At 46.1% G+C, this 19,812-nt stretch overlaps 1 pseudogene; it reads right to left on the bottom strand.

Annotated features, from left to right (window-relative positions):
* LOC120843201 overlaps positions 1-18,271 on the bottom strand; it is a 58,656-nt pseudogene extending 40,385 nt beyond the window's left edge.
* Positions 18,272-19,812: the final 1,541 nt, after the last annotated feature.

Below are 19,812 nucleotides of genomic sequence, written 5' to 3'. Positions count from 1 at the left end.
GCATTTTACTTAAGCGTACAAAGTGGTATCATATTAGAGACTAATGATTTGAGAAAAGATGATGCAGTGTGAAGTTGTACCTTCCGGTATATTTTACATCTAGAGTAAAATAAATAACTTTACTTCCACACACAAAAACAAAGATATAATAGTAAGATATTTAGGTTGGCTGTGTATTTACGATTACAAACAATTTCAGGTGACGGATGCCATAGTGCCTAACTGGAGCAGCTTCGATGCTCTCGGTGTATGAATGAATCGTGGCAAGCCGATATATTTTATCCTGCTCGAGGATAACATTTTGGGATTTTTTTTATAGTGATCAGATAAAAATTATTAGTAACCACCAACAAAAACAGTAGGTTAAATACCCCGTGAAGAAAAATGTGATAAATAAGATGTCCCTGTATTCAAAATGAGCAGTCCTTGGGAAATCAAATTGGGCACTTTACGCTAAGGTTTTCCTCGCTGTACAAATTTAATAAAGTTGCTTCCAAGCAGATCCGACTGTCCGTGCTACATATACGTCACAGGTCCCTTCTGTTGATGACTTGCTGAGCCGCCACGCGTGCCAAGACTGAATGCCAGGGAAGGCGCGCACCGTCAGCCACTCTTCTTTTTTTTGTTCAGGATACCGAACAACCTCATTTTCGTCCAGATATACAAGATGCACGCCTTTCAGCTTCTTTGATAGAACGCTCACCATTGTCCTGGCCGTCTGTATTACGCTTACTGAACGTTCTCTCAGGTTGTTCAGCGTGGCCTGGTGCTTCACGAGTCCGCCAACTCCGTCACATGCATTTTTCCCATGTCCAGATGCAGAAAATAACCACTGGGCTTGTGGGCAATCGTCCTTTGCAAATTGCTGAAGCTGGTAGCGATTCTTGAAATGACTGGCGGCGCCGTCACTTTCGTACGTCACGTACGAGTATACCGCAACGTTGTCTTCAACCCACTCCTTCACTTTTTCTAGAGCCAAGCAAGCGTGAGCGGCGTCGTGACACAGGTCCTCACTGATGATGGCAAAGCTGTTTGTAGATTTTCTTGCCGTCACTACACATGTAAATATCGAAACTTGTTTTTTTTTTCCAGTGATATGCTTGCACTTCGTCAGGAAGCACGATGGTCCAGTTTTCAGCAAAGTCAAAATGAAAGACAATGCTCCCGCGTTGCATGCACCGTTTTTCATCGTAGATCGCTTTACCTTGCGTTTGCCGGATATGGTTGTGAAGTACCCAACTTCCAACCGTCACTTGGATGACTTTTAGGAAAGTCTCAGGTTCCAAAGTTTTTTTCACAAGGTCGCCGGACTCCCATGTTGCAAGCACAATCTCTTCATCCTCCGGGATATCAAGTTCCTGGAGTGTAAGAAACTGGCCTTTTGGGCAGTGATCACAGTCTCCTTGAAGGCACAGTTCTGTTGCTGGGTCGCACAGAAATGTCGAGTTCATTTCACCAGTGTTGAATGTTGAGCCTGTAACGTTCTCTAGAGCGGCAATACAAAGATAATAATTGGCGCAGCGCACACAAACGCACACTTCCTGGTGTGGAATACATTGGACCCATCTAGGGCGCAACGAATAAAATTTCGTTAGCCCAACGCCGGAATCGGGATGCTTGTCTTTGTATATACGGAAGGCCTCTCGTATTGAGCGTGTCATGAAGCCCTTTGGCACGAACGTTTTCTCTCCGTCGAGCATGACAGAGATGACGTCCTTCTGGTTGGGACTTTGGTGCGAACATTGTAGCTCGTCTTTCGTGAAGTACTCTAGGGCAGCAGACAGGTTCTCAGGGCTCACCTTGCACCTCGTGTAAGGATCCGGCTCATACCACACGCCATGCTTTTCCTTGAGTTTTCGGGATTTACTGATGAGGTACATTGAGGCCTGTGGAATCATCCTTTAAACCTCATTCTTCGTCAGTGTTGACAGCAGGAGTGTAAGCAGTTGACGACGTTCCCGGAGAGAGGTGGCGGTTTCAAAGGCCTGCCGATAGTTGTCCACCCACTCAGTGCATGTGGAGCATGTTGGTTCGGACGACCCCGATGGTGCGTCCCTGTCGTACGCAATACGTAGCCTTGAGCGTATATTCTTGACAGCAACCTGCTCCAGTTCTGTCTGCTTTCTCTTGACATAAGCAGGCCTGTCCCGACTTCTTACGACGCTTGGTTGTCTCAGCGGCGACGCATCTGTAGGTAGTATGCTGCGATTTAGATCTTCAATTGCTTCTTCAGCTGGCACAAATATGTCAGGGCACTGCTCTGAGCTTCGCATCGAGATCTCCTTAGTGATGTGCATGAAGCAATGGTAGCACAGGTAGTCCGTCGCACTCACTTTGGTGGAACAGTCAGGCGGAAGAATTCGCTTCAACGAGTTTAGGTTCAACTCGCCAACACTTCGAAAATTCCGCTGCTTTGGTATAGTCTTTTTGTGTTTGCAAAAGTAATCTGCACAAAACACTCGTACGGAGCTCCAGGACGTCTTCATAATGTATACATAAATAATAGAAATTAAACCCCAACTGATGGCATATAATTGCCAAGTGAAAGAACTACTGGGTGCACAAGTGACAAGTCCGAGGCTGAGGAGCTCACTCACTGCAAACGTACATTTGAAAAGAGAGGTCACAACTGAGGCTGTCGGCAAAGCTTGATCCACGTCAAAGGAAAAAGAGGGAAAGTCTCCAGACAAAAAATTGTGGACAGCGGCCTTCGAAAAAGACTTTCCGGAATCGCACTGTCGTCCCTCCACGCGCTGATATGAAAGCACGCGAGCTTCTACCACGTGGTTCATGACACAGCCTGAGCCATGTCGGCGACCGGTTCGCGAGGGGTTGGCGGTGGGGTTACGTTGATGGTCACTCGGATTAGCCCTTGCTGTACTGAGCTACCGCCTGCAGTGCCTTATCGCCGGCTGGTGTCAACAACGAGAACACACACACCCTGTCTACACCAAAACTACAAGCGTTCACCGCACACGCGTCGCCGCCGCTTTTGAGCTTTTGTGAAATTGCTTTCTTTTGCCGCGGAGAACCGCCTTATCTTAACTACGCGCCTGAAATCCTCCCAGGCGGGCGTACACAATATCAAGCGTTTCGAGAAATGCCCGTGGAGTAGAACTATGGGAAAATTCGGAGCCCGCGATGTCGATATCGTCGCCGTTGTGCTAGTACGCCGTCGCGTACTGCAGTCCCCCGTTGGGGGAGGGGGGGGGGGGGCGGTCTTACTACGATAACATGGCGACAGCGTTTACACTCTATGTATTTACGCGAGACTCGAGTATTTGGGGATAATGCTGCCGGTTGGTGTGCCCCTTTGCGCCTGATATTATCGCCCGTGACGCCAGCGAGTGAGATGGCGACAGGCATGACTGCTCAGTAAACAGGCGTCGGCGGCCATGTTTTGCTGGTTGAAGCGAACCCCCTTGTCCTTGACAGCGAGCGGGGAAATACGAAAAAAAGATTGTATCGGCCGTTTTGCCAGAACTAGCGACGAGTGTCGTCTGCGGTTTCCGGCAACTATTTTGCCATAATCGTGAGCTCAGCGAGGAAATGATTTTTGCTAGCCACAGAACACTACCACGCAGAAAGGGAATGCTTGAAGATGTTTTTGTTCTGGATATATATCAGGGATATATATGAGAGAGAGAGAGAGATGAAGGTAGAGCGGAAGAGGGAATAGCATATAGTGTCGCAGGAGAATAAAGTAAACGAAGTTCCTAGTGGCCGATGGCTGCATGATCTTTTCTCGGATCACTAGTCCGTAATATGATACCTCTTTGTACACAGTAGTTTCTCCTTAATTTAAGTGTGTGAACGATTTCTTTAGTTATCATTGGCCTCATCTGAATAAAAATATATAAAACATGTGTGTTGGTTTCATGAAACTGGAACTCAGAGTCAGTTCTTGTATAAAACACTGCTAAATGTAGGCTTTGAAAAAGGACCCTACTTTGGGGAGTTGTATCTTCTTTCTCAATAAAATGATGCAACATGTTTTTAATGGAAATGAATGCCGAAATAGAGTATAACAGGTTACCTAAATTTTAAAAAAATCGAGGGTGGTGTTTTTTTTTTATTCGCGTCGGAATTTTTCTTTGTTTGATTTTTTTTCCATGTTTGACTAAATATATCCTAACTATTGTATCACCAGATACCTTAGTTATTTTTTAAATATTAGCTATATATTAGTAGAATAATATCTGCAAATTATATCATAATGATTAAATTATTTCATGAGATACAGACCTCCAAATTTTGCCATTTGTCGTTCGAGCAGGCATGTTTGTCAATTTTTAGAAAAATAAATAAATTCTAAATAAATATGATTACTTTATATTACAAGCAAGCTATACCCATAGTTTGCGCCTAAAACGTAGTAGAGTTCTCCTAATGTTATCGCTTTAGTTATTCACTCTCAAACGGGCCCCCTCCATCAGTGCGCGTTAATGCAACTGTCCACCACCTCATGCCTTACGATTTTTCCTGTCCCCAAGTATTTTTTCTGGTCAAAACTAAGTTTGGATTCGTTCATACCAGACACTAGACAATAACATATAAAAACATCAGTTGATTTAAAAATGTCGACTAGCCATCCTTTGGTCGATTTTATCTGAAATCACCCAGTGACGATTCGAAGGCCGCTCCTTGTGCGACCAAAGCACTGGTCAAAGCGAAGCGCTCGTGCCCAGACCGTGCCAGACGAGGTTCAAATTTTTTGTTTTGTTGTGTTAGTAAACACCGGACTCTGTGGGCAACAAGCTCGATAAAATGCCCCCTAAAGTTCGATCTCCCGCCCAATCGGGGTTTTCACGGGCGGCATAGCTGAGGGCGTATCTTCTGAGCGCGTGATCACGGCAAGCGTTCACATTTATTTTGTAACGTGAATTCCACACCATCAGTATTTTCGGTCATAGCAGCTTATTAAAGGAGCTGGTTCCGAGAATGCGCTCTGAACCGCTTTGAACAGGGCGTGCCTAATAGGGCGTCAGGCACCGTTCACTGGGCATGCTGAGAACGAGCACACACTTATTAGTTCCCAAGACCGTCAGTTTTGGTGATGTGAAACGCACGTTGGAAAAACACTGTAGACGCTAACCGTCAGCACGCGTTGAGGAGCTAAGCACTAAGCTATGGCCGCCATTGAATGACTCCTATTGGTGGTATCCACTGGACGCCGTACTTGAGGTGATTTCTCACTGCGCATGCTGAGGATGAGTTCTTAATTATCGGCTTCCAAAGAAGACAATCTTGGTGGTGTGCAATATTCGCGTTGGAAGCGTTGTGGAAGCCTGCCATCAGCACGTGCTCAGCAGCAGCGATCTCAGCTATAGTCACCAGTGAATACCACCGAATCAAAAGCAAGAATGGCGGTAGCCACGACAAGTGATGTGAATGCGGGCTCGCCTTCGGCACGCCATAGGGCGTTCAACGGCAAGCGCTTGGTTGCTGGGCCCGTTCTCGCAGAGGTGTTTTTTACGCACCCAGGCTCCCGCGTCCTTCTTGCGCGTTGGCAGTACGCAACGCTATTTGAGCGGGTCAGTTAGTAAACTCGCTTCCCGGCTTGGCGACATTTCGTACAGCGTGCGAGAAACAGCGCCGTAGTCACCCTACGATTAAGGCCCCTTTATGTTTCAAAAGTAGCGCAAGCTGCGTCGATGCACGAGGCACGTTTAACGTGAAGCCCATAGGAAGATCATGGCGGCACAGCGCAGCACTGATAGAGTGTAGCGCTGAGCTAGATTTCAGACGCCATGTTCTTCCCAGAAGTGGCGCGCGGCACGTGTCTCGCGCATTGCCACAAGAATGAATGGCGCCACTTTTTCCAGGATAGGGGGGCTTTACCTAGGATTAGGGTGCCTACATGTCTGTCTGTCTGAGGGTGAAGACATCCATTGTTGCCGCGAATGTGCCAGTGCGTGACGCTCTCGCGCACTCGGTGCGTGACTTGGGCGGTAAAATGACGTCTATGCATTATCCAAAGCTACGCGCTCGAGCTGAGTGACACCGGATTGTGCGCACTTCAAAATGCATAAAAAAGCGATTGGGTGGAAAAATGGCTGAGATGTCAACACTCAAGCAGAAGCGCGCGTGTGTATGAACTAGAAAGACACTCTACCTAGGATCGACTCTCGGTGGTGTATCGTTGTAGTCGTACTTTCTCGTGTTTATGCTCGCCTTGTCGGTGGCTCGTCGTAGGAACACAAACGCTATTTTCTAATGCCGCAAACATTGTGTCGTTCTCCAATTAATGAGAAAGAATGCCCTGGTGCGCCTGAAGATATGGCAGATTGTGATCCCAAGAAAATCGTTCAGGCTCACATAATAAAACATTTATGTGCAATTTGCATTTTCAGCTTGACGACATTGTTGCTGTACACGCCATGAATGGTAAATATCGCATATAATCATCAAAGGTAGCAGAGGGTTTGCAGCGGATTTGGTGTAGCGCTTCACGCTGCTCGGACAGAACCGATCTTACGGAGACGGCACCACCACTGTTTCGCCAGCTACCGCAGCTGCCCGCGCTCCTATGGGGAATGCTGCCCAAGTTCCCAAGGTGACCCCCTCTGGTAACGCTTGCAGTATGCATCTATATCCTCATACATAAGTGCGACGTGCAGCTCGGTGGAGGACTATTTTCGAATTGCAGAGGAACACTGGCTGGTTGTAATAAGGGTTTGGGAGAACCTTCTAGAGTATTCTTCAGTCGTATTTGACAATAGCTCGCTCAGAATCAACACTTCCCGTTCACTAAGTATAAATGCCAGCATAGAGGAGGAATACGCTTATGTTTACTCGCACAGGTGTTCGCAGAAAGCGGAGTTATAGCGGGCAGGAGATCGGCATTTCTGCAAAGTAGCGCGCTCCCTCAAGCGGCGGGCGTGGGGCATTATGGAAACAGTGATGGACGCTGCTCTGTCGCCTGCTGCTACCGCTGTACCGCCTGCGAGGATCACGTTGCCTACTTTCGCGTGGGAGCCTGTGTACGGCAGACGGCAATCTTTGTAGCGGTCTGTGCTGCTCTGCGTTGCCTAGACGAGGTGAGAAACCCTTAGTCACTTCACGCCTTTCCAGTACTCTTTTTTGAATGGGCCATCGTTCTGAATGGGACACAGTTCTTTGTTGTACGGGCCGTCGCGCGTCGGCCACGCGCCGGAAGTGAAGAGTGTTCCCGTATACAACATTTTTTTTTTGTACGGGAATTAGTTCAGTTAGTTTGTACATTTTATTTTACTTCCCCAATAATAAAAAAAAACGAATTTCGTTCCAACAACGTTCGACAAGCGTTGGCTCGCATGGATGCATGAATGGACTAAGAATGATGCCGGAGTTCGGGTAGTAGCGTGCACAACCTAGCAGGAAAGAGCTCAACTCTGCTAGACTTGGCTTGACAAAAGGGCGCGACAACCTCACAGTTTCCATAGTTCCCCACAGCGCTCACTGGTGGCGCAGGCATTTTCAGAAAGTTCCATTCAACATTCAGGTCTAAAGGCTCGCTCGCGCCTCTGTTTCTGCTGCGTCCAAAGCGACCAAAACACCGGTGTAACCGACACTCATGATTGCTTCACAAAGCTGTTTTTTTGCATTTCTGGATATTCAGTATAGACCTTTCCAAGAAAGAGCGTATGGCCGGTGCCATTTCCAGTGTTCGTGCGTATGGCGCGTGCTTTGCTCGCTTTCCGGAGCGACGCACACGCGCGTGCTGAGCTGTGGAGATCGCACGCTGAGCTGTGGATTTGTAAACACTGGAAAGGTCTAGACGACTAAAACTCCTTTCGGTGACTTTGTCGTTGTTATCGCTTTAGTCGCTCTGAAGGCAAGCGACGCTACTGTATGAACCATGTTTGAAACCTATTGATGAATTCGTGTTCATTTTACGACTAGCATAAAATGCGCCATAGTACGAGATCCGTGACCCCTGCGACCCCGCGGCAGAAAGGCACTGAAAGAAGCGGCCCTTGGAAGCGTATTTGGCTGTGGAGCACTAGCTCGTGACAGGTGTTTTGAATGTTCACGCAATAGTAGAGAGTTTTAGTGTCACGCAAAAAATTAAAAACGCCAAACCAAGGAACACACTTAAAACATAGTTTTAGTATTACGTATAGTAGCAAACGCAAGCCCCCTACGTTAGCTTTAACGCTGCGTCCTCCACACTGCGCATGAGCCATACGTACGCACTGCAGCGAGCCATGCGTACGCACGCTATCGATTTTTGTGAGCGTACCTAGCGGTCCCCTGCGTGCCATTCTCGTTGCTCTCGTCGCGCACGGGAGAGCCCGAGACTACTCCATTTTGAAAATTGGCGGCGGTGAGGCAAACCAGTGGAAGTGCTACGCGCGTTGTAGGGGTTCGCTTCATTATTGAAGATGACCTCAACCTTGTGGAATAAAGAGAAAGAAGAAGGGAGAAAGGGCGAGGCTCGTGGCGGGCGAGGACACGCTGTGTTTGGAGCTGGAGACAGACGTAAGAGCCGGTGCCGAGCAAAGCCTCCAACAGAAGACCCGGACCGCTAGGCAGCCTTCGTCCTCCTCTTCATCGGACTCGGAACTTAAGTACAGATTAAACCTTTTCTCAATGGTAGCGCTTCCCCGTCTGACTTCCTTGGAGCGAGTGGAACTCGGCCTGATCGGTCGGTATTCACAGGCGACCCACAACCTCCTCAAAGAAATCAACGCGACGAGCCCTTTTGAGCGCCCACAAAGATGGGTGTCGATAGCCAAGAACGTTCGTGACGCCGTCGAACCCAAAAATGTGTTTACTGTGTGGTCGGTACGCGAGCGGTGCGACCTATTGCTTGCATACTTTCAAGCAAAAGACGAGGCCAACATAAGATAGCAGGGATCCCACAACACACTGGAGCACACCATAGATCGAACTGCTGGTCGCACAGTCCTAAAAAAAACAAAAAGACAAAACACGTTCACAACAAGCAACTGGAAACAAATTCGCGCACTTCGTAGCAAAGCAAGGAGATTCGCGGGGCTGAATTTGCTCGACCGAATACCTGCCTTGGATTGTTTGAAGCAGTTTGCAGGAGCATATCTAGATGGCGCTGCAAGTCTTTACGTATTAAAGCCCCTTTATGGACTTTATTATATCTGCGTTTGACTTCAGCTATACTAAAAGTGCGCGTTCAACGCGCTCCGTAACGTTACGTCGACAGCTTGCGTGCGTTGCACGCAGTGGTGACGCAAGGGTCTTTACGCTATTCTAAAACTCTATAATGTGGAACACGCAACGCTAACGCAAACGCACAGTGCTTCCGTTTGCTCGTTTACGCCATTCTAAAACTCACTAATGCTCGTCGGTACGTGGAAAGAACGCGGAGCGTGAATTTTATCAAAGAGCTTTAGTCAAGATTGTAATGACGACACAAAATGCGAGTGAAAATGCAAACATAATGTATGGGACGATTTTCTTTTTACAGGGACCAAAATGAGAGACAACAGAAAAAATAAAAACACATTATGTCGGACGTCACATTACAGGTTAATTACACTAACGACCTGTGCACATTGACTCTTGGAACACTTATTTTTTGTTATTTCTGCTTTATTGCGGGAATACGTTACTGGGGGGCTCGAGCTCTGCTTTTTGTTGCAGTGCTTGCGAGTGCACGGGTACTATAGGGTAGTGAGCTTTATATCTGTTTTCTTTGCGCAGTGTTACTGCAGCGTTGGACTCGTAACGTCAATAAAATCAGGGCGGGGTCGTGGACAGCTAGACAAAAAACAAAACAAAAAAACAATGCACTGTTATATTTTTCTTTTACACTGGAGTAAGCCTGGCAGGTGAGCGAGAAACGTCCCCGCCGTAAAAAGAGAGAAAGGGAACAAATGGCAGACCGAAATGAAAGCGCCTATCCCACATCAGGTCCGAGCGCAGCCAACGCTACGACCCGATGGCGCCGATGAACGGCGTCAAAAGTGCATCGTCATGCAGCACTTCGTTTAATACACCGGCTAAACCAATGAAAGCACCGCAAAAAAAGCGGACGATCACGCCGCAGCCACTACGTTTGATCGTGATTGCTTTAGCCGGTAATGGTCACCGCGTAAAGACGACAAGCGCCATGACGAGGCACTTTGCCGTTTCTCACTTCATTGGATCGTAGGCGTTGTCTGCGGTTGCTCTTAGTAAAGGGTAGCGGAAGCGGTCTTCAATTATATTAAAGAGCACTCGATAATTTTTTTAATCCGACTTCGAGCATCCCGAGTGTCTAAAAAAAGTCGGCAATTTCGTGCCCATATTTCCTAAAAATATGTTTTTGAAGTTGCGTCGAAAGCACGCTCCTCGGTGGCAGCAGGAGGGAAGTACAAGGAGAAAGAAAGCACGCGACGCCACGAAAAGGTCGTCGCCCGTGCACCTCGGCTCGTGGAGCCAGCGGTGTGCGTCGTCGATAGTGAGCTAGTTGGAGTTTCGTGCTCCTCAAAGATGTCGGCTGAACGTAGAAAGATACATGAAGGGAAAGAGAAACGAGAACGAACACACTGCTGGACTAGGAAACATATTTACTGATGATCTTGTTGTTCTGCACCCGTCAGTTTCATATCTCGGAACGAATGGGTATGGAAGAAGAAGGGCTCTATCGTCGATACATTGTTGCTAGTCCAGCAGTTCCGCGCATCATTTTACGGAAGAGGCAGACATTTTAGCGAATCCCAGGATCTTGCGCGAAGTGGAGACGAAACGAGGTAAGAACTGCCATTTGATCGTTGTGCGAAAGGTACAATTCAAATTGCTCCTGATCTTTTTATGAAGTCACGGCTCGACCAACCAATGATGTTCAACGGCGACCAGTGGCTGCATGTTTCCTTTTTAAGTTTTTTTCACGTTTAGGGTTGTATTAAAAACAAATGATGGTGATATTTAAGTTCACAAAAAAAAGCTACGCCAAAAAAAAAAAAAAAAAAACTAATCTATTTTTTAATTGTTTCAGGATCTTTTTAATGCAAAATAGAGGCTGGTTTTACGAGTGGAAGTATGTAGAAACCACGGAGGGCTCGGGCGGAGGTGCTGCTAAAGTTCGGAGACAATTGCGGATGATCCACGCTCTCGCCCGCTCTTCGCACCTTGTATTGCAAACGTGGCCTACACACCCCTGGACCTCGATCGAGCAGTTGCAAACCCTCCCAAATCTAGGATTCTGGACATATTAACGGGAATCCCCGATCGTACTGCCATGCAAGACAACGGCCCATCTCCGAACCACATATGGAAACAGACAAGTGAGCGTCTCAGTGCGTTTCGGTATATTGCCGCCGTGCCTTTTAAATTTAGCAAGTCGAAAGTTTATCCAGGCCTCGTAATTCTCTCAATTCTTTCCGTCAATAGACCCTTTTTAACGGTCCCATCACACGCTACGTGTTTAAACAATGGCGACCACCAATGATGCTTAGTGGACTTTTGAAAGGGACCTATTGTTGGGATTCCCATAAAACATGCATTACGGTAAAATAAAAAAAAATAGAGCAAATCTACTTTACGTGAAGATGGAGGACCAGTGAAGCTGTTATCTTTACGACAACTTCACTACAATATTACGATATCTCTACGATTTACATATGGCTGCAATGAAGACACGCACACGACTTAGTTGTTTATTTGTCTTTATTAAATTCTTAGCGATTAAAGTGATCATTGCTTTATCGTCATTGGGGTAAACCGCCATTGGTTGTATTTTGACTTCAGATACGATCTTGCTAAATAGTGAGCTGAATGCACTTTTTGTTGTTGGTCGTTGGCATAGGTATACTTGTCGGTATACGACTATTTTAGGTTTTACAGCGACTTGGGCTCTTGATCAGCGAGGCTTATCAAGAGCCCAAGTATCTTTATCAGCATCGCGAAAGCGGCGGTAAAGAAGATTAGATCGGCGCGTCCTGCTCTCAGCCTCGTCACAGCGCACTCTTAGCAGAGATAAGTCGGTTACCGTAGATGATAACAAGGGATCAGGACATCAGTATCTAATAATGACATGCAAGAAAGGCGAACTCACGCGGGTTGCCCCCTCTTTTTAAAGATACTTGCCACGACCAGTCCGAACGAAGGAGCGCCATTTTAACTGGAGTTTTTTTGTTAACATCCATGGACGCATTTTTTTCCAGATCCTAGCACATAACAGTTTCGCTGTAAAAATTACTGACGTGATAAATATATATATATCACAACCATTTCACATTTCACAACCATTCACCCTGAAGAAAAGCGGTCCCCGCTTGAAGCGTCGGTGCAGTAAAGAAAGGCCTTTCCTGGATCTCCTCCACTTTCGTTTTACGCCTAACCGGCCCGTTGAAGCTTCTTACCGTGTATGTATATATATATACAACGGGCATGGTGTTGGGTGGTTGAAGGCGTGGGTATATAACTGAGAGGAAAAAAACCCTTAGTGAAAACAGCAACAACGGACGATTTATTCTTCGACATTTCGACCAGAGTCCGGCCTTCGTCAGAAAGGCCGGACTCTGGCCGAAACGTTGAAGCTTAAATAGTCCGTTGTTGCTGTTTTCACTAAGGTTTTATTTTCTTCTCAGTTATATATATATATATATATAATCAAGAGATGCATTCGATAAAATAAGTTTCCCAAATGTAGCTTTTCTTCATCGACATCGTAGAGCCCGTACACGTTTCGCTGCTGACCAAAAATCTTTCAGTACTTTGTAGCTGTCGTTTATTACTTGTTGTGCATTTTGGTCGTCTGATTCCATGTATCACAACTCATTGCTGCTCTTCTGGTAAGATTCATTTTGCGCAAATTCACGACCAGGAAGGTAAGCTCAATGTTTGCACACACGTAAAAACAAGGGTTAACCGAAATTTATGTCGAATATCTTACGAGTATAGTTCCATGCCTTTTGTTTTTTTTACTAAAATAGTCGCCACGTGGAACCATTTCATACGGAGATAGCAACAATACGGTTTAATATTACCATATGTTTGATACCCGTACAAAAAATGCACGGGTAGGTTCAAAATAGCGTAAGAAATATATCGGGTACTCAAACTTTTGTGTGTGACTTTCGCTGAGTATTTTTACCTCATGCGTTTAATTGTTTTCTCCTAATAAGCGAGCGCAGGGCAGACCGCTCGACACTATCACGTTTTTGGGTCGTCCATTTATTGACCGCGCGGTCTATACTTATATATATATATACAGATGGCATGCTACCAGAAGCACCGGTTGGGTCGTTTCCTCCTTTGTTTTTATGAACATTACGTGGTAAAAAAGTAAGCGTACGTGATTTGATGTCAATAACCCAAATTGTGATAAAGAGAAAATATTCCGTCGCGTTCTAACCTACTTCCGACGTCACGTAGTCAGCTCCGAAAAAAAATTGCGTTAGCCTAAAATAAGCTCAACCTAAAGCACACATGAGCGCTACAAAACAGTAGTGCCATTACCCGAATCGAACGCTCCTTGTTCTGGTGGCAATGTTGGGTACCTGACGTGTCGCAAAGTGTCCTGCTGATCGCTTAGGGTAACACAAGGCCGCCGTGACGTCGCGGATTTACGCGAATGCGATTGGCTACACTGGGATCATAACGTTTTCTTTGGTCCGGCTGTGGCCCAAACCCCGAGTGTGTCAGAAAATCTTCTGCGTGGGAACACGTTTTTCCCGCTGAGCCTCACGTTAGCTGCAATCACCCGCTCCGAGCTAGTGTGTTGTTTAATGAGACGCGTGTCCCAACCACGCCCTGTCTGACTCCTTTTTTTTTTTTTTTTATTAACTATTTTTTTTTTCTTTTAGAAACGCCGCGAATAATTATGCAACACGAAGGCGTGACTCGCGTATGTGAGACGAGAGCAACACTGATATTTTCGCGCCGATTGAGCACGCATGTGCGAACGTGTTATTTTTGAGCGCGACTGATTTTATTAAAGCGAAATGAGAAACATTGGCTGTCGCCATTCTTCCGGCACAATCCGTGTAATTTGATCCGAGTCTCGGCCGAACGCTAATGTTTGTTTATGTTTGACTGCCAGTTGAGGCGAGTTAAAGGAGGGAGCTGATATAGCATTGGGTCTAAGACATGGTCAGAGTGTGTGCCCAAGCAATGCGGGAGTCGGATAGCTGGCGCAGCAGTCACGAGATGACGCGCTCTCTTGAAAAGGCTCGATTGTGAAGACTGTTTTTTTATTCATAACCTAAACTTCCCGTGTAAGGTTATGAAACTAACACTGCATGTTTTAAACGAATAAGATTTTTCATGCCAAATTCTCATTAAAAAGAAAAAAAATTCCTCCATCTTCCCGAGGGGAACCATGGGGTGTTGCGGAGCATCGTTCCATCACACTTCATCGGAAGAACGGAGTGAAGTGGAGTCAACAGCGGTGAACTGAACGCGCGCAGAAAATGGTTTGCTCTTTATGTTCATACAGCCTTGATGGAGATGCGCCTCAACTGGTAATCGGTCTCTTAGCTGTAGATGAGAAATTTAGCCGGTGCGGTACAACCGCTAACCTGGGATTCTTAACGTGCATCACGCAGTAGTCATCACACGAACGCGTGCCGGTACGAAACTCATCCAGATCGAAACGGGCAGGGGTGGCGGGGACTCGAACACAGGAGGATCTCAGCGCAACCTTTCGCTCCACGCTCCGAGCTGAGACGCGTTAGCCCACTCGGCCACTTCCTCCCCTTGAACACGAGCAGCGCGCTACCGCTGCTAATATTCAAACTTGAAGGAGAAGAAACTAGAGGAGGAGAGTTGCGCCCGCGCGCGGTGTGAGTAGAAGCGAACGCACGCGCAGCTGTTGGAGAGAGGGACGCAGCTGATAGCTGCGTGCAATTCGCGCAGCTGCTGGAGAGAGAGAGAACGCACGCGCAGCGAGGAGAGTTGCGCATGCGTAGTGTGAGTGCGGACTACGACGCCGCGGGACATAGCCCGAGCAAGAGATGCTCCGCATCTAAAAAAATGACCGCATCTCCACGTGGTGAATGATTTTGATTGGGGTGAAGCTCTGGTGGTGCTGATGATATTGATTTTATTGTTCATAGGTAGTGCTGATGGTGCTGATTTTTTTATTGCTCATAGGTAGTGCTGAGCTGCGGGTTGCGTTTCGACTTCATTATTACAGCTTTATGGCCAGTCAAATGCAGAGCCAGTGGCTCTTCTAGCGGATCAGCTTGGATCCCCTAGAAGCCGTGGGAACGCATCTCCACCGCTTAAGTCAACGGTTCATGTCATAAAGAGAATGTGTGGTATGGAACGTGGTTATATGCGCATTTGAGCATTTGACCGCAGCGCCCGCTCGTCTATAAACATTGAGCCGATGCAAGCAAAATTTAACGCGATTATATACGCATTTGACCGGAGCACCCTCTCCTGTATAGAGGTTGAGCGGCTACATGCAACGTTTCATCCATGACAGAAACCCCAGCTCTCGAGTTACTACCACATCTCAGAGCCCCCTACTCGTCCCGCAGTCGTAGCCGAGTGGTTAAGGCGATAGACTAGAAATCCATTGGGGTCTCCCCACACAGGTTCGAATCCTGTCGACTGTGCAAACATTTTTTTTTTTTTTTTATGTTAGCATGGACGCCGGACGGACAGACGGATACATTTTGGTAAAAGACACATTTTGTAAGTTTAGATTTCAGCCTTTTGACAAATGATTATTCTGAAACTTTTAGAACATTTTCAAAGCGATACCTGAAAGGATAATTCGCATCACAGAAAAGCCGGCGTCGGCGTCGGTAGCGGCAAGAAAAATCCTGATTGGTTGATAGGGTCATGACGTCACCGCCACATGACCTCACGCGTGTCTCAAATGATTTCACTTGATGAAGTAACTCCGTGGCGTAAAAGAGAAGAAAAAAGAGAAAAACCGCGGAATTTTAGGCGGGCGAGCCTCAAAACCCACGACCCCTCGGTTGCAAGCCAGACACTCTACCGACTAGGCTTTTTTTTTTCCACCGGCAGCTTGGTTTTTATGTGTCTAAAAGCATTATGCTATTTAAAACCTAAAAGGTCAGCCCTTATGACCCACCTCTCACAATCGTTCGCACATGTTTGACATGTGGAACTGCCTATCGCGTTGTTCTGCGGAGCTGCACCTTTTCAAAGAGTGCTATACCTTTGGGACCTTATAGCTTTAAGGGGGTCTTGAACCTTTCCCAGTGTTTCGTCTCTTTTTTTATGATAAATTTTATGATGAACGAACCTTTTTTTATGATGGCTGACGTGTAGACGAATTCCTCTAGAAAGTGGCGCCACGCAGATTTGCCTCGTTCTGGTACAAAGGTGTGATCAGTACCTGAGTGCCATATCGCACGCAAACCGATCAGGGTCAGGAGCTCGTGACTTCTGTTCTGTTGGTTTTCCGGTGTGTCCAGAAGTGTCATACTATACCATGTTGGGAACCGCTTAATACGAAGCTCGGAGCGTAGCTGAGCCCAAAATAGTTTTGGATTAGTAAAATACATGAATGTATGTTGCAGTGTTTCGGGAACCGGGCAAATAGCACAATTGACTCCCCAAGGCAGAAAAAAATATTTTAGTTCCTACCGGGTTTTGACCGGTAGAGCTTTCGTTCGAAAGCGCACAAAAAAAAGTGTTTATCCCTGACCAAACTAGGTAGACACCAAGACGCTTGAACACATCTGACTTTTCGCACCGAGGAAATTGTTGGCGATATATTGGAGGCGGCATTACAAGGTATGGGGTTTGCTAATAAATACGTCTGCGCTTGACGCTGTTCAGGAATTCCCATAAAAAACGCGCTTTGAAAAAATAGCTGCATCCCTAATTTTTCATATTGCCGTTGTATCGTGGTCTGTTTTGGAGTACCAGCGGTCTCTTTCGTTCAAGGAGCCAGATATGGTCCATCAAGCTCTTTCAATGCCGCCATCCACACCGGGCTGGTGTCTCGGTTTCGGAAGAGAAAAAAAGGTTGCAATTTCAATTTTATGTCAAACTTGACAAGTCCCAGCCCTTCTTCTGCTTACTGATAAAAATATTGTTTCTGCACATCCTTTCAAACCCAGAATCCCACACAAACGTTGCTCGAAACCGAAGCACAATTTGCATATGGAGTTGCCTGCATGAAACCAATTGCGCCGAATACCAGACAGTCAAAAACAAATACTGCGTTGCTAATAAAAGCTCAGTTCAGTAGCGGCACGTATCTGTCCTTCCCTTCTGGGAGTTTGACCCACAGTGTGTTTAGATGAATGCCACCCAGCCCGGTCCTTAGTTGCTCTGTGCTTAGCCAAACGCGAAGATAGATAGTGATTGATGTGGACAAACGATGCCCAAGAAATGTTCTGGCTTGAATGCCCACAGCCGCAACCAGGCACGGAAATACTTTATGGGGTTCATTTCAACCCCATATACATCACTAAACTGACTTACAAGTTCCACCGCCAGCATTGTATCCTTCTCATTTTAGCAAATTAGGGTGACGTCATCCGCGTAACCTAGCAGCCGTGCTGACGTTTCCCCAGGCTTGCGTTCTTTATGATGTAGTAATTCAAGAACGCCTTACAGATTGGCTCTAGATAAATAGAAAAAAGTATGAGCGACATTGGACAACCTTGGCGTACCGACGACTTCACGGAAAGGGAACGTGACTTGCGTCCATTCATTAGGATTCGTGTGCTTATGTCCCTGTAACAAATTTTAATAAATTGACCAGAAATCGCCCGGTTTTGCAGTCCTCTAATAGTGAAAATAAGAAAGGAGTAACACACTTTATCAAAATCTTATTTTTTTCAAATCAATTTGTAGGAGAGCTGTTGGACGTCCCATTGCATCTGCCGTTTCCGCTATAATCCTCATTGTATGGAGATTAGTGAATATTGACCTATTTTTAAAACCATACGTTTGATGATTTACAACTATGGTACAAGAGGCCACATCCAGGCATTTTGATATCATTTTCGGCAATGATCTTATAATCCGTTCTCAGAAGGCTTATTGGTCAAACGTCTTCGCTGCTTTTGATTGACTCCTCGCTTTTCTCATTTGGAATTAGTACCTTCGTCACCTCTTGCATTAAATGTGAGAGAAGGTTTTTTAATATATATCCGCATACATTTTTGTTAATACTGGCACTAGATCCGATGAAAAAAATTTTCCAGAAAGCTGCGCTGACACCACGAACCCCGGGCGACTTTTTTGGTGCGAGTTCTTCAATTGCACTTTGCACCTCCGCCTCGCAGATGGGCGCGTTAAGGCACTCCACCAGTTTCTCCGGTACCTGGTGCATAACTTCCAGCACTTCAGTCATTGCTCGTTTCTTCGGTGTTTTTTGTTCACCAAGCATCTTACTAAAAAGGCGACAAACTCTATTTCTATTTCTTTGGGTTTCGAGAGTGGTGAGCTATAGCGACGCTTTGTGGTTTGAAAGGGTTTTATCGCGTTGAGACTGTGGGAAATCATGCAGGATAATTTCGCTTCGAATGCTGCTTGATAAGCTACTCCTTCAAATGGATGCCACGCTTCACACGAAGCACATTTGACCCGGTGAATCGCGGCCATTTGCTGACGCAAAGCAGTCAAACGCGTTCAAACGCGTTCAAACGCAACTGTGTATATGGTTCTTATTTTCGTCAGTATCGTCTCTTGCCAGTCGCTTTGCGAGCGGCGCAATCGCACGTATGAAAAGGTCTCATTGGACGAAAAGCTGGATCTATCGAGGTGTGTTAGAAGAGGTCTATTAAAATCTGTTTAACATGAATCCGGAGGAGTACAGGAAACTGCAGAGCTTCAGCCTGGAGCTGTTTTTGTAGCTCCCTCCACGCCACTGATATCTATTGTAGTAGGCTAGAACGCGGATCTGTAGCCCGACGGTGTCACTTCCGGTGGTCATTGCTTGACACCAGGCAATACGTGGGAGTCTATGGGAGGAACGAATAAAAATAAAGGTTTTGAAGCATTTGTGAAGTGTATTTTTAAATAAACGTTTATGACGTTTCGTAAGAAGGGTAAGGCATTATTGGCCGTCGTGAGTAAATGCTTAGGAGGTTACTAAATTACACAAACAGCATGTCAATCCTAGTCGTCTGCTGCCAGCGACGGAATTCGCCTGCTCGTGTGTTCCCAATCGTTGTCGACATGATTCAAAACCCCGTTTTTGCTTAAAATAACTCGCAACACGAGCACAATTTCTGATGAAATTGTTTCGATCAGAGAATTTACTTTAGCGAGCAAGACTACATTTTTCATCAGACATCGTCTGCTTTATACTGGAAGCAAAAATGATGCTTCGAACGCAATCTGCAACCCTTCGTAAGTAAAACTATAATACCAGCATTACATCGACGCAAACATTTCTGGCTGCTTGCATGACAACGTAGCTCCCAGTGGCTGCTTGTGGGGCCCATGAAGGAAGTCAACGGGAAAAGAAAAGAACTATCATCTTCCTTCTAAAATTTCAGTCTTGGAAGTCTTAACACAATCTTAGCACAAAACTTTCCCAACATTCCTACAAAGCATAGTCGAAGTTTGGTCGTACAAAATATATTCCAAATGAAAAACATCTCACTTTTTTCAAGTTCTTTCCATGAGGCTCAATGTAGATGCTGGTGTCAAGCAATGCCCGCCGGTGGTGCCGCTGCACCCCAGCAAAACAAGCTTCGATCCGGGATCCAGCCTACTACAATATACATCAGTGCATCACGCGTAAAAGTAAAAAATCAAGCAAACACAAAAAACATGATGTTATGCTTTTTTGTTTTTCTCTTCAGAGAAAAAAAAAAACTCATGTTGTTTCCGCGCTAAACGCTTTTTAAATCACCCCCCGCTCAATAGTCGCGAATGAAAAGCGCTCGGCTATTTAACTCCACGCAGCAGGAAACTGAAATA

This window comes from Ixodes scapularis, unplaced genomic scaffold, assembly GCF_016920785.2.
Source record: "Ixodes scapularis isolate PalLabHiFi unplaced genomic scaffold, ASM1692078v2 PGA_scaffold13__105_contigs__length_92229423, whole genome shotgun sequence".
Lineage (NCBI taxonomy): Eukaryota > Metazoa > Arthropoda > Arachnida > Ixodida > Ixodidae > Ixodes > Ixodes scapularis.
Note: the sequence above shows the minus strand (reverse complement) of the source record. Positions and strands in the feature narration are given on the sequence as shown.